This window comes from Carya illinoinensis, chromosome 7, assembly GCF_018687715.1.
Source record: "Carya illinoinensis cultivar Pawnee chromosome 7, C.illinoinensisPawnee_v1, whole genome shotgun sequence".
NCBI lineage: Eukaryota > Viridiplantae > Streptophyta > Magnoliopsida > Fagales > Juglandaceae > Carya > Carya illinoinensis.
In genome coordinates this window covers 18,413,060-18,435,543 of record NC_056758.1, presented here as the reverse complement: position 1 = coordinate 18,435,543, position 22,484 = coordinate 18,413,060, and the positions used below count along the sequence as shown (strand labels likewise).

At 36.4% G+C, this 22,484-nt stretch overlaps 2 non-coding genes across 2 annotated transcripts; one reads left to right on the top strand and one right to left on the bottom strand.

The window, feature by feature from the left end:
• Nucleotides 1-1,657: 1,657 nt before the first annotated feature.
• LOC122317610 lies at nucleotides 1,658-1,764 on the bottom strand. The gene has a single exon (XR_006244538.1). It is a non-coding gene; the product is annotated as a small nucleolar RNA R71 (small nucleolar RNA).
• Nucleotides 1,765-20,862: 19,098 nt separating this feature from the next.
• Nucleotides 20,863-20,969, top strand: LOC122317646. The gene has a single exon (XR_006244569.1). It is a non-coding gene; the product is annotated as a small nucleolar RNA R71 (small nucleolar RNA).
• Nucleotides 20,970-22,484: the final 1,515 nt, after the last annotated feature.

The following is a 22,484-nucleotide window of genomic DNA, read 5'->3' as shown; positions in this document are numbered from 1 at the left end:
CCCCGCTCAAGCGAATATCGTATTTTGACAGATCTAGGGTCTTCCGCCATCAGACCATATAAAAAGGGATTTTTCACCCTATGGCCGTACTTTTTGACTGGAGAACACCTTTTGGGACTGAAAAAGATAGCTAGAGGGATTCAATTCATTTGTTTTTGGAGAGGAAATTCCAATTATTGCACGTACGTTGGAATCATACGTGAGCACAGACGGGAGAAAAGCATTGAATCGTTTCCTTGGCCGCTCGACAGTGAGCTCGATGAGTATTTTTCAGCGTTTATTTTCTTCCAATCTTCTCAGAACAATTATGGTGAATTCGTTTATGTTGAATTCCATTTCTAGCCTAAGCTAAATTTTATTCATTCTAGGAAAACGATGTAACCTATTTTCGAACTATGCTTGATTGTCTATGCTAATTTAAGGCAATTCTCTCTTTGTTTATCTGATTTATTCTGAGTTTATTGCTTCTAATTAACTGGCCATTGATTAGATGATATTTAATCTTGTGATTTGCTATCGAAAGAGGGAATCATAGGGTAGATCTTGAATATTTCAGCATAGGTAAGTATAGTGATCGAAAGACTTGTATGAACTTATGTAGTAATTAAATCATTGGTCTTATTGCTTTCTTGCTTTATTAATTTGCATATTCTTGTGTGAATTGATAAACAAGAATAATTTCCAATTGACTATCGAAAGAGGCTGTTGGATGGATTAGAGATTTGCTAATGAACAAAAAGAATTAAATTAAGTTAGTTGGATGAGAAAAGCATAGTGAAGAATTAGGTGAAATCGATTTCCTAGAAGTTTTCTTTCCCATTAATTTGATCTTCGAACGTCAGTTTTATTTCATTTGCGTATTACTCTCTGAGTTGATCTTAGTTTAATTGGCAGCTACAAAAATCTTAATGATTCCTCTAGATAAAATTGAGATTAGTATAATTTTGGTATTTGACAAAAGTAAGGTACCAATCCCTGAGGACGATACACTTCTTATCACTTTATTATAAAACTACGATACTGTGCACTTGCAGTTTTGCACTGATCAAGTTTTGGAGCCATTGCTGGGGATTGGTTTATTCTTATTCTTTTTGTCAATATCGATACAAAGTAGTCTTGGTTTTAATTTAGAATTTTATTTTAATTTGTTCTACAGCTGTGTTTTTTATGTTGGATGCGCCGTGCTAGATCTCATGATATTATTCCTGTTGATCCGGAGATTGAAAGAACTCTTAGATCACTAAGAAGAAATAAGATACTAGCCATGGCTGAAGAAGAATGTGAGGCACTACCACGCACCTTGAAGGACTATGTACGACCAGTTGTGAATGGAAATTACTCGAGCATAATGCGCCAGACAATTAATGCCAACAACTTTGAGCTCAAACCAGCTTTGATTAGCATGGTGCAGCAGGCTCAATTCAGTGGATCACCACTGGATGATCCCAATATTCATTTGGCAATGTTCTTGGAGATTTACGACACTGTGAAGATCAATGGTGTTCCTGAAGACACCATTAGACTGAGATTGTTTCCTTTTTCTTTGAGGGACAAGGCTAGATGTTGGCTACAAGCTCTACAATTGGGAAGCATCATTAGTTGGCAGGACATGGTTGAGAGGTTTCTTGCTAAATTCTTTCCTCCTGCAAAAACAGCCCAACTCAGGAGTGAGATTGGCCAGTTCAAGCAAAATGATTTTGAGTCACTCTAAGAAGCGTAGGAGAGGTATAAAGACTTGGTTCGACGTTGCCCACAACATGGATTGCCAGATTGGTTGCAAGTTCAGATGTTCTATAACGGGTTAAATGGGCAAACTCGAACTATAGTTGATGCTGCTTCTGGTGGCACTTTGATGTCAAAGATAGTTAAGGGTGCGACTGCCCTTTTGGAAGAAATGACCTCAAACAACTATCAATGGCCAACTGAGAGGACTTTGGCTAAGAAGGTTGCTGGAATTCATGACTTGGAGCCGATAGCAGCCCTTTTAGCTCAAGTAGCTACTCTATCTCATCAGATTTCAGCCTTGACAACACAAAGGATACCACAAAATACAGAATATGTTGCATCTACAAGTATGACAGTTCCAAGTAATGAAGCAAGTCAAGAACAAGTTCAATACATCAACAATCGGAACTACAAATATCGTGGTAATCCTATGCCAAATTACTATCATCCAGGGCTTAGAAATCATGAGAATTTGTCATACAGAAATACAAAGAATGTGTTGCAACCTCAACATCCTCCAGGATTTGATAGCCAACCAAGCGAGAAGAAGATGTCACTTGAGAATGCCATGGTTTCCTTTGTTCAGGAGACCAATGCAAGGTTTAAAAAGACTGATTCACGGTTGGATAACATTGAGACTCATTGTAGCAACATGGGAGCCACTATGAAGAATCTTGAAGTGCAAATTGGGCAACTAGCCACGACCATCAATGCCCAACAAAGAGGATCTTTTCCTAGCAACACTGAAGTGAATCCAAAGGAATAATGCAAGGCTATCACACTTAGGAGTGGAAAAGAAATTGAGAGGTCACCATTAAAGGAGAGTAAGTCCACCCTTACCGCTGCGAACAATGGCCAAAGCAAAGATCAAGTAGAAGAAGATGAGATTGTCAATGATACACTAGAGGAGACCGACTTGCCTCCAACAATTTCATTTCCTGACAATTCTCCTATTCTCGCTCCTCCACTTCCTTACCCTCAGCGTTTTCAAAAGCAAAAATTAGATAAGCAATTTTCTAAGTTTTTGGATATTTTTAAGAAAATTCACATAAATATTTCTTTTGCAGATGCCTTGGAACAAATGCCAAACTATGTCAAATTCCTGAAGGACATCATTTCCAAGAAGAGAAGATTGGAGGAGTTTGAAACAGTGAAGCTTTCTGAAGAATGCAGTGCCATTCTTCAAAAGAAATTGCCTCAAAAATTAAAAGATCCGGAGAGTTTCACTTTGCCTTGCACTATTGGAAATTCATTTTTTGATAGGGTTTTATGTGATCTTGGTGCTTACATTAATCTTATGCCACTTTCTATATGCAGGAAATTAGGACTTGGAGAGATGAAGCACACAACAATTTTCTTGCAACTAGCGGATCGATCCATCAAGTATCCACATGGAATCATAGAAGATGTATTGGTAAAGGTGGATAAATTTATTTTTCCCGCTGATTTTGTGGTGTTGGACATGGAAGAAGATGAATAAGTCCCACTAATTCTTGGCCGACCATTCTTGGCTACGGGAAGGGCTTTGATTGATGTTCAAAAGGGTGAATTGACATTGCGAGTTAATAAGGAAGAAGTTATGTTCAACATCTATCAAGCCATGAAATTTCCAGAAGACCCAAATACTTGTTTTCGGGTAGATATCATTAAGCAATATGTAGAAGAGGCCTTTCAAGAAGATATACCATTCGATCACCTAGAACGCTGTATCACCACTTCATCTCATGCTTTTGATTTTAATAATTCTGCTGTTTTTGAATCTGACTTGCCTTTTGTTAGTGAAGAATTTCTCCACTATGTTTTTGCTTTGGGAGCATTGCAGCAGGTTACATCACTTAGTAATGAAGTGGGGAAGCTAGAGCTAGTGGTACCAAAGGCTGAATCTGAAAATGCTAAAGAAAAGATGCAAAAAAATACAACTCTGGAGTTGAAGCAATTACCTGAGCATCTTCGTTATGCGTTCTTGGGGGATAGTGATACATTTCCAGTGATTGTTGCTACATCACTCACACCCGAAGAAGAGGAAACGTTGCTGCGTGTATTGAGGGAGCATAGAACAGCCTTGGGATGGACTATTTCTGACATAAAAGGAATAAGTCCCTCCATTTGTATGCACAAGATTTTAATGGAGGAGCTTTACAGGCCAACGATCGAGCACCAAAGAAGATTAAATCCAGCAATGAAGGAAGTAGTGAGAGCTGAAATTTTGAAACTCCTTAATGCTGAAATCATTTATGCTATTTCAGACAGCTCATGGGTAAGTCCAGTGCAAGTTGTACCAAAGAAGGGTGGAATGACGGTGGTGAAAAATGACAACAATGAGTTCATTCCTACAAGAACGGTCACGGGATGGTGTGTATGCATGGATTACCGCAAGTTGAATAAAGCAACAAGGAAGGATCATTTTCCACTTCCATTCATTGATCAAATGTTGGATCGATTGGCTGGGTACTCCTATTATTGTTTTTTGGATGGTTATTCGGGGTATAATCAGATTGCTATAGCTCCTAAAGATCAAGAGAAAACTACATTCACATGCCCCTATGGAACGTTTGCTTTTAGGAGGATGCCCTTTGGATTGTGCAACGCTCCTGCGACATTTCAACGTTGCATGATGGCTATCTTTTCTGATATGGTGGAAGATATAATGGAAGTTTTCATGGATGATTTTTCAGTTTTTGGTACATCTTTTGATCATTGTTTGCATAACTTAGCTCTTGTTTTACAGAGATGTGAAGATAAGAATCTAGTCCTGAATTGGGAGAAGTGTTATTTCATGGTTCAAGAAGAGACCGTGCTTGGCCATAGAGTGTCATCTAAAAGAATTGAGGTGGATCGAGCCAAAATTGCAACCATAGAGAAACTACCACCTCCAAAAAATGTGAAGGAAATCAGAAGTTTTCTAGGACATGCGAGATTTTATAGAAGATTTATCAAGGATTTTTCTAAACTCTCTAAACCTTTATGTAATCTTCTTGAGAAAAATTCTGCATTTGACTTTGATGTTGTTTGTTTGCAGGCCTTCAATGCACTCAAGGAGAAACTAATTTTAGCACCAATTGTGATTGTGCCTGATTGGAGTCAACCTTTTGAAGTTATGTGCGATGCAAGTGACTTTGCAATTGGAGCAGTGTTGGGGCAAAGGCGAGATAAGCTGTTTAGAGCCATCTATTATGCAAGCCGGACATTGAATGAAGCTCAATTGAATTATACGACAACTGAGAAGAAGATGCTTGCTGTGGTGTTTGCTTGTGACAAATTTCGGTCCTACCTCATTGGTACAAAGGTGATAGTGTTCACTGATCATGTAGCACTTCGCTATTTGTTTGGCAAGAAGGATGCTAAGCCTAAACTAATTCGTTGGATCCTACTTCTTCAAGAATTTAATTTGGAGATTCGAGATAAGAAAGGAAGTGAGAATTTAGTGGCTGACCATCTCTCTCGGTTAGAGCAAGAGGAAGAAAGACCAGAGTTAGTGGTCCAAGAGGCATTCCCTGATGAGCAATTGTTTGCATGTGAGATCAAGCTTCCGTGGTATGCTGATATTGTTAACTACCTAGCTTGTAAAGTTTTACCACCTGATCTTACTTACCATCAACGCAAGAAGTTTTTGCATGATGTGAATTATTATCTTTGGGATGAGCCTTTGTTGTTCAAAAGATGCCCAGATCAAATCATTCGAAGATGTGTGCCAGAAGAAGAGATGCAAGACATCCTCCATCATTGCCATTCATCATCATATGGAGGACACTTTGGAGCCACCCGTACAGCAGCTAAGGTACTTCAAAGTGGGTTCTTTTGGCCTTCTATTTTTCGTGATAGTTACACTTTGGTGAAAACTTGTGACCGGTGCCAACGTATGGGAAATTTTTCAAGGCATCATGAGTTACCACTGAAAGGTATCTTAGAAGTTGAGTTGTTTGATGTTTGGGGAATAGATTTTATGGGGCATTTTCCTCCTTCTTTTGGTTTTGCTTATATCTTATTAGCATTTGACTATGTGTCAAAATGGGTGGAAGTAATTGCTACAACAACAAATGATGCAAAGGTAGTGCTCAAATTTCTGCACAAGCATATATTCACAAGATTTGGCACTCCACGAGTTATTATTAGTGATGAAGGGACTCACTTTTGCAACAAGTTATTTGAAAATCTTCTTTCTAAATATGGTGTAAAGCACAAGATAACACTTGCTTACCATCCTCAAACTAATGGCCAAACTGAAATTTCAAATAGAGAAATCAAGAACATCCTTGAAAAGACGGTCAAAACCAATAGAAATGATTGGGCGAAGAAGCTTGATAATGCTTTGTAGGCATACCGTACAGCCTTTAAAACACCTATCGGGATGTCTCCATACCGATTAGTGTTTGGAAAGACATGTCATCTTCCTGTGGAGTTGGAGCATAGAGCTTATTGGGCTGTAAAAAAGTTTAACTTTGATTTGAAGGCAGCAGGTGAAAAGCGACTTCTTCAATTGAATGAGATGGAAGAGTTCCGGAATGATGCATATGAAAATGCAAAGATCTATAAAGAAAGGATGAAGAAGTGGCATGACAAACAGTTTCTTAGGCGAGAGTTTGCTCCAAGACAACAAGTTTTACTCTTCAATTCACGACTCAAACTCTTCCCAGGAAAGTTAAAATCAAGATGGACAGGTCCTTATACAATTCATGAGGTTTTCTCTTTTGGAGCAGTAGATTTGAAGGACAAGACAGAGAATATTTTCAGAGTTAATGGTCAGAGATTGAAGCACTACTATGGAGAACAAATGGAGAGGAACTATGCATTTATTCCTCTTGGAGATCCTAATTGATGATGATCGAAAAGTCTGGTTGTAGACTTTAAAACAAGCGCTTATGGGAGGCAACCCATAGATATTTCTTTCATTCTTTCATTTTTTTACTATCTTTATTTATTTAGTTTTAATAAATTGGTTTTTGATGCAGGTTTATTTAGCATGAATAAAGAGCTGAAAAAAATTTTAAATTACGGAAGATTCATCATGCAACCAGGGAAGTTCCTTTTATTTCTTCAATCCTTGTTACTTTTGCATTACAATGAGGACATTGTTTAGTTTAAGTTTGGGGGTGTCAACTCCTATATGCATTTGATCCTCTTGTTTTCTAAGTCTTGGGTTGTTGATGGGTTGTTTGATTCTCTTACCAAGCATGCATTGGAGTAAGATTGAATTCTCTATGACTCTGAAATTTGTGATTGAAGATGGCTTTGAAAAAAATTTTCAAAAATTTCTTTTATGTCAAGTGGAGTTTTGTGGGTACTTTAGTTTAAATCTTTGACCTTGAATATAATTGAGCACATAGTCGTTTTTCTCTTATTCCATTTTGCTTATGAAGAGAAGAAGTTGAATTAATTGAAAGAGGGAAGTTCGATTTTGCTTTGCTCTATAATCCGTTGATGGGTCCTTGAGGCGAAATCCTAGTTGAGACCAAATATTAGAGAAATGATCTAGGCATTTCTTTGGCATAACCAAAAAGCTTTCCTAGCCATCCTTAATATCATGCCATCATTATATGGTGTGTTTCCATAGTCAACCCCCTTAAGCCTTCATAAGCCTTTATTTGTTCTTTGAACTACATAAACTATGCCCGCTCTAAGCCTGAAAAACAATGAATCTACCTTTGATAGTTTGAGAAAATACTTTGGTAGAGAGTATATTTAAAAGAGAAAATTTGTTTCATGATGAACCGTATTATGTTTGCTCTGTTTGATCAAAGAAGAAGAAGAAGAAGAAAGGAAGTGACTGAAAAAAAAAAGAGAAAAAGAAAAAAGAAAAAAAAGAAAAGAAAAAGAAAAGAAAAAGAAAAGAAAAAGAAAAAGAAGTCGCTAAGCGGAGTGTGAATTACCTCAGATTTTGTTAAGGGAATTGTTGGTATTGCATCAGTGATTACAGCAATAATAATGCCACAAGTATGAGCATATTGCCAAGAAAGAGCTATGATTTGAATCATGTGGATATCTCTTTTAGTGTTATTTTCACTAAGTATTTTTCCAGTTTGTTTTGATTTTCCATATCCAGTTCTTTCTTAACCCTCACACTGTGGCCTATCATTACAACCTTATTAAAGACCTTTTGATCTCTGATTTTAGTGTTGACTACATTAGTGGAGAGGATTTCTGAAAATTGGACTTATGAGGTTAAGTTTTAAGAGAATTCTTCTGATTTTGGTTGTTCTACTTTTATCTGAGTTTGCAGGTAGTTTGAGGTTAAATTGACTATATCACACACACACTCAAGGTCTTAGCTTTAGGTTGAAGTAAACGCCTAACTCTTGCTTGACAAATTACAAAATTTTTGATTGATTTTCTTGCTATCTTTGATGTTAAAAGAGTAAGATACTAGAGATGAAATCTAAATTCATAAAAAGCTTGGTGAGTGATGATACTTCTCTTTCGGGTCGAGTTGATATTGCTTAAACTATCATTTGCTTTTCTTTTTGTTTGAGAACAAACAAAGTTGTAAGTTTGGGGGTATTTGATGACTTGCAAAAGTTTCGTATTGCAGATTTTACAAGTTCGTTCGAGCGGAGGCTTTTGGCCGCTCGAGCGAATTCAGGCAGATTCAAACGCTCGACTGCCGCTCGACAGGGAGCTCGAGCAGGTTGCTTAAAAACAAAGATCGCTCGAGTGGAGCCATTGGCCGCTCGAGCGAAATCAGGCAAAGTCGAACGCTTGATGTGCGCTTGATAGGACGCTCGAGCGAAATCAGGCAGAGTTGAACACTCGACGTGTGCTCGACACCCCGCTCGAGCGACCATCGTATTTTGACAGATCTAGGGTCTTCCGCCGTCAGACGATATAAAAAGGGATTTTTCACCCTATGGCCGTACTTTTTGGCTGGAGAACACCTTTTGGGACTGAAAAAAGACAGCTAGAGGGATTCAATTCATTTGTTTTTGGAGAGGCAATTCCAATTATTGCACGTACGTTGGAATCATACACGAGCACAGACGGGAGAAAAGCATTGCATCGTTTCCTTGGCCGCTCGACAGTGAGCTCGAGGAGTATTTTTCAGCGTTTATTTTCTTCCAATCTTCTCAGAACAATTATGGTGAATTTGTTTATGTTGAATTTCATTTCTAGCATGAGCTAAATTTTATTCATTATAGGAAAACGATATAACCTATTTCCAAACTATGCTTGATTGTCTATGCTAATTTAAGGCAATTCTTTCTTTGTTTATCTGATTTATTCTGAGTTTATTGCTTCTAATTAACTGGCCATTGATTAGATGATATTTAATCTTGTGATTTGCTATCGAAAGAGGGAATCATAGGGTAGATCTTGAATATTTTAGCATAGGTAAGTATAGAGATCGAAAGACTTATATGAACCTATGTAGTAATTAAATCATTGGTCTTATTGCTTTCTTGCTTTATTAATTTGTATATTCTTGTGTGAATTGATGAATAAGAATAATTTTCAATTGACTATCGAAAGAGGCTGTTGGATGGATTAGAGATTTGTTAATGAACAAAAAGAATTAAATTAAGTTAGCTGGATGAGAAAAGCATAGTGAAGAATTAGGTGAAATCGATTTCCTAAAAGTTTTCTTTCCCATTAATTTGATCTTCGAACGTCAGTTTTATTTCATTTGCGTATTACTCTCTGAGTTGATCTTAGTTTAATTGGCAGCTACAAAAATCTTAGTGATTCCTCTAGATAAAGTTGAGATTAGTATAATTTCGGTATTTGGCAAAAGTAAGATACCAATCCCTGAGGACGATACTCTTCTTATCACTTTATTATAAAAGTACGATACTGTGTACTTGCAGTTTTGCACCAATCAATTAGCTAGTAGTACATCATCTACATATACTAGCAGTGCCATGAAAGATGTTGCATATTTTTTGATGAATAAGGAGCAATCAGAATTACCTTGAGTAAAACCATAGCTAAGAAGAGCAGTAGACAGTTTTTCAAACTATTGTCTAGAAGCCTGCTTGAGAAGCCTGCTTGAGGTCATAAAGGCTTTTTAAAAGTCTACAAACTTTGTTATCTTGATTAGTTAGTCCAGGGGGCAACTCCATATAGACCTCATGCAATTCACCATGTAAAAAGACATTATTTATATCTAGTTGATGAATGTGCCAGTTTTTAATTGCAGCAATAGCAAGCAATAGTCGAATAGAAGTTATCTTGGCTACAGGAGAGAAGGCGTCAAAAAAAAGTTTAATCCTTCTTATTAAGTATAGCATTTTGCCACTAATCTAGTTTTGTGCCTTTCTATGGTTCAATCAACTTTATACTTAACTCAAAATATTCATTTCTAACCAATGGTTTGTTTATTTTTAGGAAGAATAACAAGCTCTTAGGTTTTATTTAACTCTAAAGCATCAAGTTCTTTTTTTTTTTTTTTTAGTTTTTTGCCATTCTGGAATTTAGAAGCATGTTTATAAGTTTTAGTTTATGGATAATTTAAGCTAGAAGCAAGAAAAGCTTATGTGAGGTTGATAATCTACTAGCAGATAGGAAATAAGAAATGCGATAGAAATTACCTTCGGTAGAACAATAAGTAGAAGAGATAGAGGGGGCTGCATTTAAAGAAGCATTGCTACAATAGCAATCCTGCAAAAAAGTAGGTGTTTGTCTAACTCGAGAAGACTTTCTGATTTGTGGACTATTGGTATAATTAATATGAGGTAGAGGCATGTCCTCATCAGTATTTGGAACATGTTCATTAATAGGCAAAATTGATGATGCACTTTGGTTAGGAATAGCAATTGAGTTAATAGGAGAAGAGTAATTGCTATATGAAGTTTCTGATGGAGGAAATATAAAACAATGATTATGAGAATTAGTAGGAACAACTGTAAAAGGAAAGACAGTTTATGGAATACAACATTCCTTAAAATGAATATTTTGTTGGTGTTAAGATCCATTACTTTGTAACCTTTAACATCATAAGGGTAATTGAGAAAAATGCACTTTGTAGCTCTTGGATCAAATTTTTATCTGTGATGTTGAAGTGTAGAAGCAAAACAAAGACAGCCAAAAACCTTGAGGTAAGAAAAATTGGGTATTTTGTTGAAAATCATTTCATAAAATGTTTTATTTTTAAGAAGTGGAGTGGGAATTCTATTTATGATATGTCCTGTAGTTAGTACACAATCACCGCAAAAAGACAAAGGAATATATTGGTTTGAAACATTAAGGCTCTTGCTATACTAAGTAAATATTGGTGCTTTCTTTCAACTACTTTATTTTGCTGTGGAGTTTATACACAACTCTTTTGATGTAAAATTCCATTTTAATCAATAAGAAAGAACTCTGGTCCATTTTCTGATCTTACAGTTTTGACAGATGTATTAAATTTTGTGTTTATCATTTTACAAAAGTTTTTGAGTATAAGTGATACTTCAGATTTAGCTCTAAGCATATAAACCCAAGTGCAACATGTAAAGCCATCAACAATTGTTAAGAAAAAATTATAACTCGAATAAGAAATAGTTGCAAATGAACCCTGGATGTTACAATGAATCAAATCAAAAATTTTATTAGAGCTACTATGAGATACAAAAAAAGGTGGCTTTCTTTGCTTTGCCAAAGCACTATGTCACAAATATTTTGACAGTCAACAGAAATAGAAGGATCTAATTGTTTAAGGGAAAACAATCTAGAAGAAGATACATGGCCTAATTTGTAATGCGAAATATCTAATGGTTTTTGTGAAGTAGCTAAAGCAAAAGGAAATGAATTAGACTTAAAAGTAGCAATGCAAGAAGAAGTTTGGGAAAGAGCTTGTGATAAATGATAGGGCCCTTGTTTCTCAAATGCAATCCCAATCATTTTCTTCATTAATTGGTCCTATAAAAGGCAATAAGAACCAAAGAAAGATAAGTAAAGGTTAGAATCTTTGGTTAGCTAAGAAACATATAGGAGATTAAAAGAAAATGAAGGTACACATAGGACACTTGATAAGAAAAATTTGATAGAAAGACAAATGATGCCAATATGTGTGGCTGGTACAATATAACCATTAGGCAGATTTATAGAAGCAATGATCTATTTAGTAGGAAAACAATACAAAAGTGGTGAATAGATCATATGATCTGTTGCACCAGTGTCGAGAATCCAAGAATAATTGGATTTTGGAATAAATGAAGCTGAATTGCAAGAAAAATGATTCTAAGAATTGCAAAAATTGCAAGAGACTTTTCCAGAAAACTAAGAAGAAGTAACAAAATTACAAGCTAATGGAACACTTTGAGTATTTGGTGAAGGCAGAGAAGAATTGGCAAGTGCTAAGAGTTTATTAAATTCTTCAGCAGTTAAAGAGAACCTTTGTTGCTCATTACTATTTTGATTGTAAATCTCATCAAAATGGCAGCATGTGTAGCAGAGTAATTCATTTTTCCTTTCGGTCCAATCCACCCAGCAGGATATTCATAAAGCTAAAAGCACTTGTCAATAGTATGTCCATTACATCTACAATGTGTACAATGGAGAGAAAATTTTTTAGATTTTTCTTTTGAGAATCTATACTGATTAGTTGCTAGATTCGACTGCTTGACCATTACGGCATGAGTTTCATGAGAAACGGAGTTAGTGAGTTGTCTTTGACTCTCTTCTTGAAGCAATAGAGAAAATACTTTAGCCATACTAGGTAATGGAATAGCAAGAAGCAATTGACTCCTAACAGATACATATGAGTCATTCAAGCCAACAAAAAGTTTCAGAATATAATCAAATTGTTGTCTTTGTAGCAAGAAAGTGAAACAATCACAAGTGCAACATGACATTTTTCCACGAGTTGGAAATGGATGATAGCTAACATATTCATCCCAAAGCGTTTTGAATGCACTGAAATATTCAGTGATAGATGAAGAACCTTGACTTATGCAGCTTGAAGATTTCTCAAGATCTTTTGACTCGTGGTCGAATGTGCTTCCAAGTGTAGAAGTGTCAAGTTGTATCAAGGATAAGTTCAGAATCGTATTCCACAGGGACAGTGGGTTATCAAAGCGTATAAGAGATTTGTGAGTAACAAATGAATCAAGTATGAGTGATGAAAATAAAATTCAAATGCAATGAAAAAAGATAATCGAAGTTGAAATTAGAGTTTCTTAAGAAAAACAAATCAACCAACACTTGGGTTGGGTATGAGACTCTCTTTATTTCGGATTCTAGATAATTTTCTCGTTTAACAATCTAGTCAAGGCATTGATAAACGGAAGATAAAAAGCTAAGCTCAAGTTTTGCAATATTTTCCTAAGGGATTCTCTACTTTACTAGTCAAACACACATTAACAAACAACTGAGAGAGACCTTGATAGTTTTCAAGCTTTTGTTGTGCCTTACGTCAACAACAAAACAAGAGCAAGAGCCACAATCTATTTTCAATTCAAATCTGACTAGTAATATAGAGTGATCATCATTTATCGACAAAATATTGCACTATACTAGAATCCAAAACAAATCAAGCTTCATTCCACAACCCAAGCTTTAAAAATTAGCTACGCATGATAATTCTAACAACAAAGATAAGTCTAAGATGAGTCATGACAAAATCTGAAAGCAAAAGAAATCTAAAACAAAAATAAGCCGAAAGCCAAAAATTAACCAAGAAGAAAACCACCTCCAAAATGCTAGACGAAAGAAAAACGTAAAGAAGAAAACCAGGAAAAGAAATAAAATTAAAAACTCTTAAATACCACGTTACTATCCATCTATTGGAATGAAAGAAGAATAGCATGAAATAAAATCAAAAACTGCCGCCCACTGCTACTCAACTAAAAGTAAGAAAAATAAAAGCTAAAAGACTCTACTGCTTCACCGAACAAGAACGAAAACAAGAAGTAAAAGAAAATATAACAACCAGCTGCCTCCTGTCTCAAGAATTAAAGGAAGAAGAAGTGAAACTCCAGGCTGCCTAGCATCTGAAAACTAACAACTCGAAAAGCTAAGCTACTCTCCTCTGCTGTTTTCCAGCTTAAACGAAAAAAATAAAGCAAAAATGAAAGAACAAACTAACAACTCTAAGCTAAGCTAGGTTCTGTTGTAGCCAAATGCATATGAAAGAAACAATAAAAACAAGCTTAAGCTACTGCTTTGTCAAAGCAAGAATACCCCAAAAACTGAGCTACCAAACTGTCCAGGAAATGAAAACCTCCAGCCGAATAAAAACAAGTTGAAAAGTAAAGAGCCCATCTGTCTTCCCATGTGATCTCCTGCAGCTGCATGTTCAAACATCCGAAAAAAAAAAACAATTCTGCTGCTGCTGCACGTCCGAGTGTCTTTCTGCTGCTGTACAACGTCTGCAACTTCCAGGTTGGTGCTGTCCGAATGAGTTTGCTTTGCTGCTGTACAACATCTGCAACGTCCAGGTTATGTGCTGTCCTGCATGTTTACTGGTCTGCATGTTTACTGCATGTGTGAATGGTCTGCATGTTTGAGTCCGAATGAGTGTTCTGCTGTATGTGTGAGTTAGTATCACGTTTGAGGCTGCTGTCTGCTGTGTTTGCACTTTTCTGCATGTGTGATGTGCTCCTGCATGTGTGAATCCGAATGCTCTGCTGCTCAACGTGATATGCTCCAGCATGCGTGAATGGGTGTTTTTCTGCTACTGTACAGCGTGTGTGAGCTGGTGTGAGTGGCTGCTCTTTTTCTGCAACGTGCTGTGTTCCTGCATGTGTGAATCCGAATGCTCTGCTGCTCAACGTGATATGCTCCAGCATGCCGAGTGTATGTGCTGTCATTTTATTTATACCATTCACAGCAAATGTGCAGCTCATGTTGCACGTGTATTGCATGTGTGTTGCATGTCTTGCAATGGTCAGCACGTGTACATTCACACTTGAATGATATCTTTGCTGTGTATTGTCCAAACTACCCCTGTTATGAGAGGAATAAAAATGAAATATTTATTGTCATGTGAAAAAATTGTATTATAAATCTTTTTAAGCATAAAAATACCAGAATTTATCAATTGACTCAAGTATTGTGATCTATTGCATAATTAAGTACTTAAATCGTTTTTCTATTAAACAATTTATTCACTTAAGTAATTAATCATGCAGTTTTAGTGCTTCATCACACCCCCCAACTAGCTTTTTGCTAGACTCTAGCAAATAAAGTGAACGAATTCATGCGAAGGTGAGATTTTCAACTACAATTTCAAAAGAAGTTCGAGGATCACATGCCATGAAATAGACTTGATGAGTTTAAGAACACTGGAGATAGATTAATCTGAATTTTGTATCAACTAAGAGATTTATACACAATTTAGTTAATCAACCAAGGCAATTACATGTAACAAAGCTTGCTTTCTTTTAAGTGCATGGAAATGGGGTTAGAATTCCAAGATCGACTACCAAGAGACATTAACCGTTTCAATCACAACAACCAATCTGAGAAAACCACATGGTCTTACTCTAATTCAAAACCATTATAGTGGCGGCTTTCACGCTATTACACTTTGAAAGGCGCCTACTTCTTTTTTTTATTTTTTTTATTTTTTTGTAAGGACCCCGGTAGTAGGCAGCCTTTTCCACTACACAGATGTAATTTATGTTTTTAGATTTCCTAGTGGGGGAATCGGGCCTATGAATGTGCGCCTACCCACACTTTCACAAGTCAGCCCTTACCACTAGTCTACCTAAAGGATTTTTTTTTTTTTGGATCCCTGGCTTGTCCATTTTCTCATTTAATTCATTTTAGATTTCTTCCTAAGCCATTAGGATATGGTTCATTAGAGTCTCAAACAATTGAAGTGTAAATCAACCAACAATGACTCAATGTAGTTTTTTTAGGCCTTCCGGGTATGTGTTGTGTGTGTTTTAGCAAAACTTTTAACATCTTTCCCTTGGTTTAACAACTAAATAAAATGGATAAATTCCTCTTTTGACATATACTCTTATTTGCACTACATTCCATATGTTCCATGACCTCAACAAATCTCTTTTTTTTTTTTTTTTGAATCACTTTCCAGCGTGTAAACTTCAAGAATGAGGGATTTAATCTGCTTTCAACTCATTATTAACACTCCCCCAAAGTGGACCAAAACATGTCTAAGGCATGCAAACAGAGAAATAAATTCTCTTCCACCCCCCAACTAGATTGTAGCATTGTCCTTAATGATGCAAGAGAAACGAAAGAATTCACACAAAGGGAGCAGTTAAGGGGTAAAACAACTAAAAGAAGAACCGAAAATTCAAAGAAAAACTGAAGGAAAGAGGAAAAGGAAGTACCTGGATAGCTTTGAAAGGAATGCAGCCAAAATAAAAATAAAAACTGAAGAACAAAAGAAAACAATGAAAAGAAATGGATAGATCAAGGACCATCAATTAGGATCAAGCAAATGTAGAGTAGATTCCTCAGGTGCAAAGTTAGAAATAAAAGGCTTGAGCCTTTGACCATTAACCTTAAAAATGTTACCATTGAGAGGATTCATTATCTCTATAGCACCATGAGGAAAAACAGTTTGTACCACATAAGGCCCACTCCATCGAGACCTTAACTTACCAGGGAACAAGTGTAACCGAGAGTTGTACAATAACACTTTTTGATTAGACTCAAAAGTCTTACGTTGGATGTGTTTGTCATGGAAGTTCTTCATTCTTTCCTTGGACAACTTAGAGTTGTTGTAGGCATCCATCCTCAACTCATCCAACTCAGACAACTGCAATTTTCTCACACAACCAGCTTTATTAATGTTAAAATTGCATTGCTTAATGGCCCAATACGCTCTATGTTCCAACTCTACAGGCAAATGGCAAGCCTTACCATACACTAGTCTATATGGAGACATGCCCAAAATGGTTTTAAAGGCTGTTCTATAAGCCCACAAGGCATCAGACAATCTCAAAGACCAATCTTTCCTGTTTGGGTTAATTGTTTTCTCAAGAATGTTTTTAATCTCCCTATTTGCTAGTTCAGCTTGTCCGTTGGTTTGAGGATGATAGGGAGTAGAGATTTTGTGATGGATATCATACTTCTTCATTAAGGCCGAGAAATGCTTGTTACAAAAGTGGGTGCCATTATCACTGATTATGGCTTTAGGCATGCCAAACCTTGCAAAAATGTTTTCTTTCAAAAATTTTAAAACAACTTGATGATCATTAGATTTGCAAGGGATTGCCTCAACCCACTTAGAAACATAGTCAACAGCAAGCAAAATGTATAAATAGCCTTATAAGAAGGAAATGGTCCCATAAAATCTATCCCCAACAATAAAAAATTTCAATCACTAGTATGGGTTGCATAGACATCATATTTCTCCTAGCGATTCCTCCTAATTTCTGACAAGGTTCACAAGTTTTACAAAAACTAAAGGCATCCTTGAACATGGTTGGCCAATAAAATCCGCTTTGAAGAATTTTGGCCACTGTTTTGTGGGCTGAAAAATGCCCACCACAGGCTTCCGTATGGCAAAAATTTAAGACACCAGAAATTTTATCATTGGGTACACACTTCCTAATGATTTGATCTAAACAATACTTGAAAAGGTAAGGATCATCATAAAAGAACGATCTCACCTTATGCATGAATTTTCGTATATCTTGAGCGCTCCAATGAGGTGGTGTTTGTCCTGTCACCAAGAAATTTACTATATCAGCAAACCAAGGCAAATTTTCAACTAACATAAGATGTTCATCAGGAAAAGAATCAAAAATAGGTGTCGGTTGTTCAGTTTCAGCAACTGTGAGCCTAGACAAATGGTCGGCTACTACATACTCTACTCCTTTCTTGTCCTTGATGATAATATTGAACTCCTGGAGTAAAAGTATCCATCTAATCAACCTTGGTTTTGCATCTTTCTTTGTCAATAAATACTTGAGAGCTGCATGGTCAGTAAAGATGACTATAGGAGAACCAAGAATATATGCACGAAACTTCTCTAAAGCAAATACCACAACAAGTAATTCTTTTTCAGTAGTAGAATAATTTTTTTGAGTAAAATTCAAAGTTTTACTTGCATAGTAACTGACATAAGAAAGTTTGTTCCTACGCTGTCCAAGAACAACTCCTATAGCAAAATCATTTGCATCACATATGATTTCAAAAGAAAGTGACCAATCAGGAGGTTGAAGAATAGGAGCAGTGGTTAGCAAAGTTTTAAGCCGACAAAAAGCTTCTTAACACTCGGGTGTCCAATCAAATTTTACATCATTCATCAATAGCTTACATAGAGGCTTAGAAGTAGAGCTAAAGTCTTTGATAAATCTCCTATAAAAACCCGCATGCCCAAGAAAAGATCTAATGTCTTTTATTGACTTAGGTATAGGAATTTTAGAAATCAACTCAATTTTTGCTCTATCTACTTCAAGTCCTCTAGATGAAACAATATGTCCCAGAACAATGCCATGTTGTACCATGAAATGGCACTTCTCCCAATTAAGTAGCAATTGCTTCTCTTCACACCTGACCAAAACAGCTTGTAAATTGGTTAAACAACTCTCAAATGAATCACCAAATACAGAAAAATCATCCATAAACACTCCTAGAGTGTTCTCAATCATGTCACTAAATATGCTAAGCATGCATCTTTGAAAAGTTGCTGGTGTATTGCATAAACCAAAAGGCATTCTCCTAAAAGCAAAAGTACCAAAAGGACAAGTAAAGGTGGTCTTTTCTTGATCCTCTGCTGCTATTTCTAATTGATAGTAACTAGAGAATCCATCTAAGAAACAATAAAAGGCATGTCCAGCAACTTTTTCTATCACTTGATCAAGAAAAGGCAAAGGAAAATGATCTTTCCTAGTGGCGGCATTCAACTTCCTATAATCTATACACATGCGCCAACCAGTAGGAATCCTCGTAGGAATCGATTCCTTTTGTTCATTTTTAACAATGGTAAGCCCGGATTTTTTTGGAACTATATGAATAGGACTTACCCACTTGCTATCCGAGATGGGGTAAATGATACCCACATCAAGCAATTTCAACACCTCACCTTTAACCACTTCCTTCATTGTGGGATTCAACCTTCTTTGCATTTCCCTAGAAGGCTTTGCATCATCTTCTAAATAAATCCTATGGGTACACTCCAAGGGACTTATACCTTTTATATCAGCCATTGTCCACCCAATAGACTTTTTATGCTTCTTAAGGACCTCTAGCAATTTATCTTCTTGTTCACTAGTTAAGTGAGAAGAAATTACCACAGGGAAGGTGCTTTGTGGTCCTAAGAAAGCATACTTCAACTCCAATGGAAGAGGTTTGAAGTCCAAAGTTGGGGATTGCTCCTCCGAAGGCTTGAGGGTTGATGTCAATGGTGGAAGTTGCTCAAATTTTGGCCTCCATGGTGGTGTAACTTGCTGACCTATTGAGGAAACAAGAGATGAGTTATTAACATTATCAAACATTTTCAAATCTTCTTCATATTCCTCTAAAGAATCAATAAGTTGAAAGTAATGTGCAGAGTTTTCATCAATGAAATTTTTCAGCAAATTCACTTCATGAACGTCTTCAACTTCTTGCGGTTGCCTGCAAAGATTAAAAATATTTAGCTCCAAGGTCATATTTCCAAAACTCAACTTTAAAACTCCACTTCTACAATTTATGAGTGCATTAGAAGTAGCCAAGAAGGGTTTTCCTAAGATAACAGGTGCTTGGAAAGATTAATGATTAGTCAATTGCATGTCGAGTACGACAAAGTCTACTGGATAGTAGAATTTGTCTACTTGAACCAAAACATCTTCCACAACACCCCTAGGAATCTTAATAGATCTATCAGCCAACTGCAATGTGATAGAAATAGATTTCAACTCACCCAATCCAAGCTGAACATAAACATTATAAGGCAATAAGTTCACACTTGAACCTAAGTCTAATAATGCTTGGCCTATTTTTGAGCTCCCTATCATGCAAGCTATGGTAGGGGATCCTGGATCCTTGTATTTGGGAGGAGTGTTGGTTTGGATAATAGCACTAACCTGTTCAGTAAGAAAATCCTTCTTTTGCACATTCAATTTTCTTTTTACGGTACATAAATCCTTAAAAATTTAGCATAGGTAGGAATATGTTGAATAGCATCTAACAATGGTATATTAATCCTAACTTGCTTAAAAATTTCAAGAATTTCCGCGTGATGCTTATCTTTGTGCAAAGGGGCTAACCTTTGAGGAAAAGGTGCAAGTGTAGTGCTTAGGACACTTTCAGATTTCAAAAGATCATGTTCCTCATTTTCAGAAGGAGGTTTAGAAGTGTTACCATTCTTTTCTACCTCTTGAGCTAGAATGTCAATCACCTTACCACTTCTCAAGGTTGTAATAGCCTTGACTTGCTTGACATTTAAATCTCCTGCCATATTTTGAAATTGGTGGTTTTGACCTTGGGGATTAGGTTGAGATTGTGCAGGAAACTTTCCTTTCTCTTGAGCACTCATGGTTGTAGTCAACCTTGTGACTGACCCACGAATCTCAGCAATGGCTTGTGAATTTTGACTGTTGATAGCAGCTTGACTTTGCATGAATTGCTGAAAGATGGTGGACAGCTGCTGGAGTTTGGTGGATAATTGCTGGAAATTGTCTTCAAGGTTCTTTTTCTGGGCTGGCACCATGCAGTTGGCATATTGAGATGGTCCTGGACCTCCTGGGGTAGTGTAGGGTACAATTTGTGAAGGACCAGTTATGTTGGGTGCAGGTAAAGCAGCTTGTTCACCCCTCCAACTGAAATTAGGGTGATTTCTCCATCCCGAATTGTAAGTGTTGGAATAAGGACCTGAAAAAGATTTAGCAACCATATTAACAGCATTAGATTGATCCAAGAGAACTTCTTTAAAGGCAGGAATGGTCGGGCAATCATTAGTTGAATGCCCTTGGCCCTCACAAATATTACAGCTCAAGGTAATCTGAGGTACAGCTTGTACTTCATTCACTTTCTTCATTTCTATGGTTTCTAATTTCTTAGAAATCATAGCCAACCTAGCATTCAAATCATCTACTTCTCTCAGATTATATTTCCCACCCCCTGAAATTGTCCTTGAACTTTCCGACCTATCATGAACATCAGATGTATCCCATAATTGTGCATTTTCAGCTAGATAATCAAAATATTCAAAGACTTCCTCAGGTTCTTTGTTAAAAAACGCTCCATTACACATGGTCTCCACAAATTGTCTCATTTTTGGTTGCAACCCCTCATAAAAAAAAACTAATGACCCTCCAATTCTCATATCCATGATGAGGACATGCATTTAAAAGGTCTTTGAATCGTTCCCAACAATGATAAAATGTTTCCACATCTTTTTGGCAAAAATTCATGATTTATCTTTTCAAAGCATTGGTTCTATGCATGGGAAAAAATTTCTTTAAAAACTCAGTTTGCATTTCTTGCCAAGTCCCAATGGATCTTGGTCTTAAAGAATTCAACCATGTCTTAGCCTTGTCTTTTAAGGAAAATGGAAACAGTTTCAATCTTATGACCTCATCAGTGCATGTTCTATCCACGAATGTGGAACACACTTCTTCAAACTCTTTGATATGCAAATAGGTGTTTTCAGATTCCATACCATGAAAGTGTGGTAACAATGGAATCATCCCGGGTTTGAAATTAAAAGCATTTGCATTAATAGATAAAATGATGCAAGAAGGTGTGCTAGTCCTAACAGGCTGAAGATATTCTCTAAGAGTCCTATTTGGATTCTCCACTTTCCTATCATGATGCTCATTTTCAGCCATGATGCTATCAGTGTCTGATGATGATTCTACAGAAGATGATGCAGAGCTAAAAGATGTCAATGATTGTGTCCTAAATAGTCGAGATGTATGGTCTCTAGTCCAACTAGTCATACAAACAAGAGCAGATAATCAAAGACCATGAAAAATAAACAGAGAGAAGGGAAAAAGATTAGATGTCACCCAGGCTGTGAAAAGGTTCACAGCTCCACAACGTCCTCTCAGCAGTAGAGGAATGCTCTAATAAGCACCAGTTGTCCCCGGCAACGGCCCCAAAAACTTGACTCGTGGTCGAATGTGCTTCCAAGTGTAGAAGTGTCAAGTTGTATCAAGGATAAGTCCAGAATCGTATTCCACAGGGACAATGGGTTATCAAAGCGTATAAGAGATTTGTGAGTAACAAATGAATCAAGTATGAGTGATGGAAATAAAATTCAAATGCAATGAAAAAAGATAATCGAAGTTGAAATTAGAGTTTCTTAAGAAAAACAAATTAACCAACACTTGGGTTGGGTATGAGACTCTCTTTATTTCAGATTCTAGATAATTTTCTTGATTAACAATCCAGTCAAGGCATTGATAAACGGAAGATAAAAAGTTAAGCTCAAGTTTTGCAATATTTTCCTAAGGGATTCTCTACTTTACTAGTCAAACACACATTAACAAACAACTGAGAGAGGCCTTGATAGTTTTCAAACTTTTGTTGTGCCTTACGTTAACAACAAAACAAGAGCAAAAGCCACAATCTATTTTCAATTCAAATCCGACTAGTAATATAGAGTGATCATCATTTATCGACAAAATATTGCACTATACTAGAATCCAAAACAAATCAAGCTTCATTCAACAACCCAAGCTTCAAAAATTAGCTACGCATGATAATTCTAACAACAAAGATAAGTCTAAGATGAGTCATGACAAAATTTGAAAGCAAAAGAAATCTAAAATAAAAATAAGCCGAAAGCCAAAAATTAACCAAGAAGAAAACCACCTCCAAAATGCTAGACGAAAGAAAAACGTAAAGAAGAAAAACAGGAAAAGAAATAAAATTAAAAACTCTCAACTACCACGTTACTATCCGTCTATTGGAATGAAAGAAGAATAGCATGAAATAAAATC